Source organism: Sceloporus occidentalis, unplaced genomic scaffold (genome assembly GCF_023333645.1).
Source record: "Sceloporus occidentalis isolate IW3139 unplaced genomic scaffold, rSceOcc1.0.p SCAF_152, whole genome shotgun sequence".
NCBI classification, from domain to species: Eukaryota; Metazoa; Chordata; class Lepidosauria; order Squamata; family Phrynosomatidae; genus Sceloporus; species Sceloporus occidentalis.
Window position 1 is genome coordinate 1,137,379 of NW_028317132.1, and position 10,264 is coordinate 1,147,642.

A 10,264-nucleotide genomic window follows, 5' to 3' on the forward strand; every position below is an offset into this window, starting at 1 on the left:
AAATACCCCTCGTCTTATAATCGGGGTCGTCTTATAATCAGACCTCAAATAGGTCTGACTATGAGACGACTAAGATCCAGATCCCCCGCAGCTGCAGGGGACCTGGATCCTCCTGTCCCCCCCCCCCACACACACACTTACCGGTACTTCTGAGTCCCCGGTGTGTAGCTGGGGCAGCGTGTAGATGTCCGGTGCGGGGAACTCTGATCTCTGACAGTCGGGGAAGGTCTGCGCGATGGACGCAGACAACCCCCGCTGCTAGCCACGCCTCCTTCCGGCTGCAGCGTAAGTGCGTGGGATATACCCGTTCCCCCGGCTACATGACAGGGAAGTCAGAAGCACCAGTAAGTTTGGGGGGGGGGCGGGGAAGTGTTAAATGGGAGGGCATTTCTGGAGGCAGAGTGGCACATAGGGGGTCAAAAGGCATTTCATGGGGCACAGTGGCATATAGGGTTAAAAGGCATATTATGGGGCACAGTGGCATTTAGAGGGTTAAAAGGCATATCATGGGGCACAGTGGCATATAGGGGGTATAAGGCATTTCTGGGGCAGATGTGCATAACTGGGGGGCAGGTTGGAAAATAGAAGGAAATAAAACCAAAATATTTTTCTCAATCATAGCTTTTATTAAAAAAAAATAGTTTAGATGAATTAACATTTACTGGTAAAACTTTTTTCCTATAGGGTCGTCTCATATTCAGGCTTTTTCTTTTTTTCCTAAATTAATATTCAGATTTGGGGGGTCGTCTTATAATCAGGGTCGTCTTATAATCGAGCAAATATGGTATATATTTACCCCATGGAAGCTGAGACCTGGTTCTTAGCGTGACGTTTAAACTAGCATGTTTATTCTTTTACCTGTTTATTCTATTTCATGTCCTGAAATCTGTGCCCTTCTCCTAACCACCTTTACAAAGGCTAACTTACGCAACCAACAAAAATGAGAAACAATTAGGTGAGAAATACTATAGCAGGAAAGCATAATCATTAGAAAAGAGGTTAAATTATAAGAATTAGAATTTTACTGTTAAAGAGGATTGCATGCTAAATGTATGCTCGCTGCTAAGTAATTGAAGTCCCAGAGCAGGATTTAATAAATACAGTAAATGAAAAAAATATTTGATCCCCTGCTGATTTTGTACGTTTGTCCACCGACAAAGACATGATCATGATGATGATATAATTTTACTCAGTGAAATAAGTATTTGACCCCTTTGCAAAACATGACTTAATACTTGGTGGCAAAACCCTTGTTTGTTTCTTGGCCACCAGGTTTGCACACATCTCAGGAGGAATTTTGTCCTGGCTGAGGTAAGGAGGTTCTTACCCAAGATTTGACTGTACTTGGCCCCATCCATCGTCCCTTTGATGCGGTGAAGTTGTCCTGTCCTCTTATCAGAAGACACCCCCAAAGCATAATGTTCCCACCTCCATATTTGATTGTGGGGATGGTGTTCTTGGGGTCATAGGCAGCATTCCTCCTCCTCCAAACACAGGGAGTTGAGTTGATGCCAAATAGCTCAATTTTGGTCTCCTCTGAATCATACAGATGTTCATTGGCAAAATTCAGACGGGCCTGTACATGTGCTTTCTTGAGAAGGGGGACTTTGCGGGGGCTGCAGGGTTTCAATCCTTCATGGCATAGTGTGTTACCAATTGTTTTCTTCATGACTATGGTACCAACTGCCTTGAGATCATTGACAAGATCCTCCCGTGTAGTTCTGGGTTGATTCCTCACATTTCTCATAGAAACTCCACGAGGTGAGATTTTGCATGGAGCCCCAGACTGAGGGAGATTGACAGTTATTTTGTGTTTCTTCCATTTTCGAATAATCGCACCAACTGTTGTCACCTTCTCACCAAGCTGCTTGGCCATGGTCTTGTAGCCCATTCCAGCCTTGTGTAGGTCTACAATCTTGTCCCTGACATCCTTGGACAGCTCTTTGGTCTTGGCCATGTTGAAGAGTTTGGAATCTGATTGATTGATTGCTTCTGTGGACAGGTGTCTTTTATACAGGTAACAAACTGAGATTAGGAGCACTCCCTTTAAGAGAGTGCTCCTAATCTCAGCTCATTACCTGTACAAAAGATACCTGGGAGCCAGACATCTTGCTGATTGATAGTGGATCAAATACTTATTTCACAATCCAAATCAATTTATAATTTATTTGAAATGCGCTATTCTGGATTTTTTTTGTTGTTATTCTGTCTCTCAAAGTTCAAATAACCTACCATTAAAATTATAGATTGATCATGTCTCAATGTACAAAATCAGCAGGGGATCAAATCATTTTTTCCTTCACTGTACTATATACCCAGTTGCACATAAATAATAAGTGGGCATACCTCATATTCACAGCATGGTGTCTGATGATTTCAGGTCCAGCTGAATGTGTGTCTAATAAAATCAAAGCAAACTCTGCCTATCCCATGTGATCAAACTAATTGACAAGGTATTTAAACATAAATAAATCAGCATTGTTATGTCCAAAATTAAAACCAACAATTATACAAATATATTTATGTATAAATATACATGTACACCATGTAGTAGCTTTGAAAGGGTTACATATTAAAACATACTCAAGTGTTTAATTTTTCCTGATCACAGCTTTTCAAATAAACCATGTGCTTCATATGTATCAATATTGTGGGGAAAATATTTTTCTCCTTGAACATCAGCTGGATACAGTAATGAAAGCTAATATTGGGGGGAAAAAAAATCTCATTTAGCTCCAGTAGACTTCATTTAGACATTCAGGCTATCATTGTTGTCAGTCACGAGATATTTTTGGTAATTTTCCCTGCTTAACCACCACACTGAGCTGACTCTTTATGTTCCTCCACAGACTTCCGGTGGTCAGAGATCTGCTTGGGTGAATGAGAATGATCCATTCTTTTGTTTACCACAGTCAGGCTGTTTGTCTAGTGGATTAGGCTAAAAAAACAGACAGAGAATAGAATACATACAAATGGTCAACATGTCATGTCTGAAAAAAAGAAAACAGCACAATATTTTTTATCAGATTTGAATCCGTTACTGGTTGTAGTATCTGTGAATTACCTGTTCCCCTTAAAGTGTTTTATTCTGAACTCAAAAGTGGAAAGTGAAAACTACATATTATTTACCTTTTGAAGTAGCTTCACAAAATTGAAAGGGTTAGATTGTCTGTAATACTGTCTTTAAACCATTGTTAATATTTGCTGTGTGTTTGTTCCAGTGTTATATTGTGTGTTGGAATTCTTTAGATGTGTCTAAACATTTCTGGATAGAGTTTTTTTATTTTAAAAATTAGGACCAGCTTTTTGTATGGTTATAATTTGAAAATCTATATTCAGGGCCTCCACCGTAATTGTTATAACCCCTATCATGATCCATTTCTCAGGTTTTAAAATGTCTAATGGGCCTATGTTAGACATTTTAAAACCTGAGGAATGGATCATGATAGAGGTTATAACAATACGATGGAGGCCCTGATTGGGAATGGATTCGTAAAGTACAACCCCTCTTCTGGCTTCCATGTTACAGGCCTCCAGCTTAAAATCAATACATTAGTATACAAGGTAGGAATGTGGTGGTAAATACTAGTGTGAGATTGTAGGAGCCCTTGCTTCCCCAAAACCTGCACTTGCTGATAATGACCTTGCCTATATTTAGGAATCATAGGACAGGAGTACCTACAGACATAATCAATTATGTTACATTTACAAATATGAGCATAACGATTTCCTTCCTTAACAACTTTTACTTATTTTGATACTGGTGTTTCTTTCCAGCAACTAGGCCCTAAAAGCTTATTCATGGACATATGAGGGCATGTAGCAAAATATGGGAATTAATACATGTTGGGGTAAATAACAGGAATATATATTTGTAATTAATATGTGCTTGATTAAGTTTATGTGTGTATGTGTGTATGATAGCTGCAAGCCACTTAAGGGTAAAGTCACAGAATGGGGCCTTGGACAGAACATGGATAACAGGAAAGACAGCTGTAAGAAGATATCACACCTACATGCTATTTAGGGAAGGGAATGCATCACCTGGAGATAGGCTTGGCAAAAATAGCAAGTCAATAAAATCACAGGGTGGGGTCTTGGGAACACAGGACAGTGACCTCATATATACACTTTACACACTAGATTGGCGAGTCTCACCCTTTGCACATTACCCACACAGCATGCACACTTAGCAGCGGATATTAGATAGATGGGATGTTTGTTATTGGTATGAATGATTGTCATCTCTATATCACTGTAACTCTGGTTTTGTCTTTGCTGTCTTTGTCTTTTTTGGATCAACAGCAACAAATTAACAGATATAAGAAAGGCTGAACTTTCAGCCTATGTAACTATGTAATATTAATCTGGGCAGATTCTAATTAAAGCTCTCTCTCTGGTAAGAATCTTGGGTTGTTTTATTATAATATCAGGTAAAAAACCTTAGTAGAACTAGACATGTATATTATCTGGAAAAGGAGATAAGGTTATATGTTAGTTCTTGGAGGGGGTAACAAGGGTATTAAATTTATCATTAATACACAACGCAGAATGGATTATTCTCCACACATATCAATTGTGGGTATTGTTTAAGAGAGGAGAAGTATATGCAACAATACATACTAAAAACATAATCCTTTTTTTTCTTAAAAGGAACATTATGATAATGTCCTTGATCCATGTTCTTGCAGCCTCCTTGTTTCTTAATCCCTGGGACTTCTCAAACCTCTTTACGTCCCATCCATGTAATGCTCAAAGCCTCTCTATCATCCAGTCTCTGTGTGTTCCTTATCAGGGTGTCCCAACCAGTCTGTCTATTTGTATCCTCAGTTTGCGTGTGTCTTCTTAGTCTCTGTGCAGCCACTCAAGCCTTCTTTGCAACATTTAGTAGGCCATGCCAGGAAAGTTTGTGTGATCTCAACTCCTCAACTAGCCCAAGGGCCTTCAGCCCACAACGTGGTTTAATCACCTAATAAGCCGATGGGCAGAACTAAGGAGCATTTGTGACCTGGCCCTGAACTCAGAAGAGCTTGCATCTTTGTATTCCCTGCACCCATGTTCTTCACAATGTAGAGATCCAGACACAAGAGCAATCTTAGCACTATGAAAGCCCCAGGGCTGCTTTACTAGGGGCAGATTACCAATAATATTGTAAAACTTGAGGGGCTATATTTGCCTGGCCTGTCTATACACATTATACATATATATCGGAGGTCCCAGAGGTATGAAGTCAGCTGGTCATTGGCTAAGAGAGGATCCCTCTCATGTATTACAAAGTCCACCAATCCATTCCCAATGGCCCTATGTAAAAGAAGTACACCTTCCCTTCTGGATCTCTCTCACTTGATTAGCCTATTTTAGAAAATAGTAATCTCAGCAATTAAGGGCATGGGTCTCCTACTTTTCACTGCAGGTCTTATCGCCTCTAAATGGCACTAGGATGCATGAGAGAGATACAGAATGACATGCAACTGTGACAGAGCATCCCTACAATCCATCTAATAAATCATGGTCTTATGCTATAGAGTACTGCATTGGGAGGCAGGTCCCGTGGGACCCGCCAAAAAACTTGCGGGCGCGGGTGGTCTTGCTGATGCTGCGGGCGGGAGCGGGCGGTCAGGCACTATACTCTGTCTCGGTAATCCCGCGCAGTCGCGCAAGGCTGCCTTCGCGCTGCTCCCTTGCAGTGTCTTTTCTCTTGCTCTGCCCAGGAACAAAACAGAGTCACGTTATGTGACGTCACTTCCTGTGACTCCGCCTTGTTCCTGGGCAGAGCAAGAGAATAGACGCTGTGAGGGAGCAACTCGAGGGCAGCCTTGCAGGACTGCGCGGGAAATCTGCAGTTCAGGTAAGAAGGTGGGGATGATTGGCCACAAATGTGGCGGGAGCGGGCGGGAGTGGAACACCCACATTGCGGGAGCGGGCGGGATTGGGCAAAAAGTCAGCGGGAGCAGGATTAAAAAAGCAGTCCCGCACAGGGCTCTATTATGCTACTTTGTGACACCAGATACAGCAGCTAAAAAGGCACACTGTCTTTAGACAGGAAAATACCTATTTATGTTTTAGGTTTTGGGAATCTTGTATTTTACTATTTTACTATTATCAGCACAGTATTTAATCTTGTAAAATACACATTTTATTTAAGAAAAAATATGCATGTGCAAAATTATGTCATGTTTTCCTTTTTCATCCTTGACATAGTTGTTCAGCTGATAAACTGTTTTTTAAATTTCTGTTTCAAATAATACAAGAAAAATCAAAAACAAAGAAATTTGTTTTTATTTAATCATTTTCGCAAAGTGTCTTTAATAATAAGTTTAAAAAGAAGTTTTACTGGTGTTTTAGTGTCCTGTTACAGGATGACCTCACCCAAAAGGCACAATATCTGTTGTCCAAATTAGCTCTAAATGCGCTTTCTGCCTGCACAATCCACTTATAGACCTGTATTTGAGTTATAAAATAACAATATGACATCATACAGACATGTCAATCATGAATCAGGTTAGACCACTGAGAGCATGAAGATATAGGAATCTCACAAATGAATAGCTCACCAGATAACTGGAAAAATTTTTGTGATATCAGACAAAATTATGTCACATTTTTAGATGCTGTGGATGATGACTCTACCAGGGGCTTAACTAGAAGCCTCAGGCCCGCCCCCAACCCAATCTACCCTCCTCTCACACCATCTACCCCCCCTTCTCAGGCTATCTACCCTCTCCCTACCCCCCTTCTATCTACATTTTAGTTTTTTGGGTTTTTTTACTTTTATTTGCCAACCTGCCCCCCCCAGCTATGCACATCTGCCCCAGGCTTGCCACTTTGCCCCCTGATATGCCTTTTAACCCCATATATGCCCCTCTGCCTCCAGAAATGCCTTATACCCCTATACGCCACTCTGGCATATAGGGGGTTAAAAGGCATATCATGGAACAGAGTGGCATATAAGGGGGTATAAGGCATTTCTGGAGGCAGAGTGGCATAAAGGGGGTTAAAAGGCATATCATGGGGCACTCTTCCTCCTGAATGGGGACAGAGGTGACACTGGGGAGCTGAATGGGGACTGGGGTGACACTGGGAGGGGCTCATAGGGGACAGAGATTACATGGGGGGCTGAATTGGGACAGCAATGACATGGGGGGGCTGAAAGGGGACAGAAGTGGCACTGGGGAGCTGAACTTGTGAACAGACATAGAGATTTCTTTTTTTTGTTTAATCATTTAAAAATAATAATTTAAAAAAGCATTATGTTGTTTGTCCCCCACGGACACACTTACATAAACACACATACCGATAAAATATTATACAGTTTGTACAAAAAATAAATTAGTTTACTGACTTTCTACTTCTTCCACTTTGGGGCTTTTTCATCTTGACCTCCATCCTCTGGTAGCTGCAGACTGCCGTCTTCTACGCTAACAGGATGTCACTGACACGACATCCGGTGCTCCAGCAGTCTGAATGCGAGGAGGCGGAGCTTTCACCCCTCACCCTGCTCTCAGTCTCATCATCACTAGGCGGCCATCAGATTGCTGGAAATGTAAATCTAAACTGCCGATGCGTGCTGATGCCGCCGGCCAGAGCTACTTTAATCCTTTTTTTTATTTATTTAATATGCCGGATCGGCTTGCCATATTAAAAATAAATAAATAAAGTATTAAAGTAGCGCCGGCCGGCGGGATCAGCACGCAGCGGCCGTTTAGATTAGATTTCCAACAATCTGATGGCCGCATAGTGATGAGAGCAGCGTGAGGGGGCGGAGCTTTCACCCCTCACGCTGCTCCCATCACTAGGCGGCCATTGCACAGATTAGATTTGGCCGGTCTGGGGGGCAATTGTCCCCCTGCCCAGGCGGCCCCTGTTGCTGGAGGCGGCTCCCAATGCCGCTCCGCCGGCCGCGGGGCCCACAAATCTGGGGCCCACAAAACCTGCTTGGGCCCCCCTGAGTGGCAGAACTCCAGGGCCCGGTCTCAGTCGCGACCCCTGCAACCCTGGTCCCTGGGAACTCCGCCACTGGGCTCTACTATTGGATTGTTAGCTGCAGAGGTTGAATTGACAAAATGTTAGCAGTATTCTATTGCATGAAAGAAATAATAACGCCTGCTTTTCAATTTAACCCCTTTAAGGACCAGGCTGTTTTTTTACTTTTTGTACCCTTTGGGACAGAGGCTGTTTTAACAATTTTGCGGTGCTCGTGTTTAGATGTAATTTTCTCCTCACTCATTTAGTGTACCCACAAGTACAAGTAGCGTTTTGCTTTTTCAAAACCATTTTTTTCCAAATCTGGTCATTTTGCCCCATGTGCTATTTCAGGTTTCTTTGAACCTGACCAATGCAATTTACCCCATCAAACCATATATTTTGGAAAACTAGACACCTCAAGGTATTTCAAATGCACAGATTAGATTTCGGCTGGTCTGGGGGGCAGACTGCCGTTTTCTATGCTAACAATCTATAGGATATTTTATTTAGAGAAAGGCCCTGTTTGGCCAAAACGTTTCTTTTTTTTACTTTCTCTAAATAAAGTATCCTAAAGATTGGAAGCTGTTTGGAGTGCTGGGATTCCTTTTCTTTATAAGTAGCACATGTGACATATTCGCTTATACCACCTCTGGGGCGGCTTGGAAACTTGAGATGACCTGGAAAAAGTATAAATTTAATGATAGGAAATTGGTCGGTGTGCTTACTAGGAGCCAAGATCTAATTCTGAGTCACCATCTTTCCTTGATGGAGCCCTACTTACAGAAAAACTGTTACTTTACCATTCAAGTGAGTACTTAGGTTTTCTGCAATTTCTCATTTTTATTTTTGGTGTAAATAATCTGTTTATCATATTTTTTGTATGCACCGTGACTATTTTTTGTTCATAATAAATACTCCTTTATTCGTAGTCTAATTCGCTTGGGGGACCAAGGCACCCCATTAATAAATTGTCTTGGTGGTGGCAGCGTTATGATATTAGTTATATCATTATAGCTAATTGTGGGTGATACTAAGGATATTTTTATTTTTATCACTATTTCCGGTCTAGTCTTCAGTTGAGTCTCTTTGAGAAGATGCAGAATCATCCCTCCCCTGATTTAGTAAATTTTCTAATTACTGGTTTATCATGTGGTTTCCATACAGAGATTGTTACGCTACCACAGCACTCTCTAGAATGCCCAAATTTAATTTCAGCCTTATTTGATCCAGATGCAGGGGATCAAATAACTCTCAAGAGTTAGCAAAATGTTTTATTATCAGCCCCTTTGACTCCCCTCCCTTTCCTGTCTGGAGAGTCACTCTTGGTATCGCTATGAGTAAATTTTCATTAAAAAGGGTCTGATTTTTCACTTATCTGCCCCTTATTCCTCGGAATATCCCAGTATTAATTCCCTCATTCCAGCTGAAGTGGGCCCCCATAACAAAAGCTATGCAGGCCATAGTTACTACCAAGAGAGGAGCCTGTTTGTCTATAGCTGATAGTACAGCTTTTACCTATTCATTAAAGTGTTACCCGCCCATCAGGATTTATGGCATCTACTTGGGATTAAATGGAACATGGAAGGGAAAATACTACTTTACAATACGCTTATCATTTGGTTTTAGTAGTAGTCTGAAGTAGACTTGGGCACCAGGGGGCTCTTCATCTTCGTGCTCGTCTTCGAGGGAAAAAAAATCTTCGTATTCCGCGAATATTCGCCTGTTCCTGTCTTCTCTTCGTGTTCATTTTCATGTTCGCCCGAAGATGAATGCACAAGTCTAGTCTGAAGTTGTTTGACACCCTAGCTGACACTTTGTGTTGGCTCCTGTTAAATTCTTGTCATTGCCCAATGCTTATTCACTACTTATTTTCTGACTATTGAGTCTCCCAAGATGGTCTTGTGACAGAATGACCTGTCATACAGGGGCCCAAGGTACTCAGAGATGGCTCCAGCCTGGCTGCCAAACAGGCAGGAACTCCATTGTTAAACTAATCCCATTAACAGGATGGCTACCAGGGGGATATTCAGTAGCTAAAGGGGATTAAAGGTTGGGTTGTCTACATGTATCTGTTTATCAATGTTGATTTATGTTAATGAAGTTCTGTGGCTATATCAGTCTATGTTTTACAACAATAAACTGTTCATTCCTGCTGTACTCAGTTCAAGGTAGTTGTGTGTCTACTTATTGGCTACACATAGCAGGGTTCCAAGGTGCGCATGCTGGCTGGTGCTGGAAGTGATTCCGGGGACAAGAGGAGAATACATGTTGGTGATCTCTGGGAGTTACTACAGCTCTC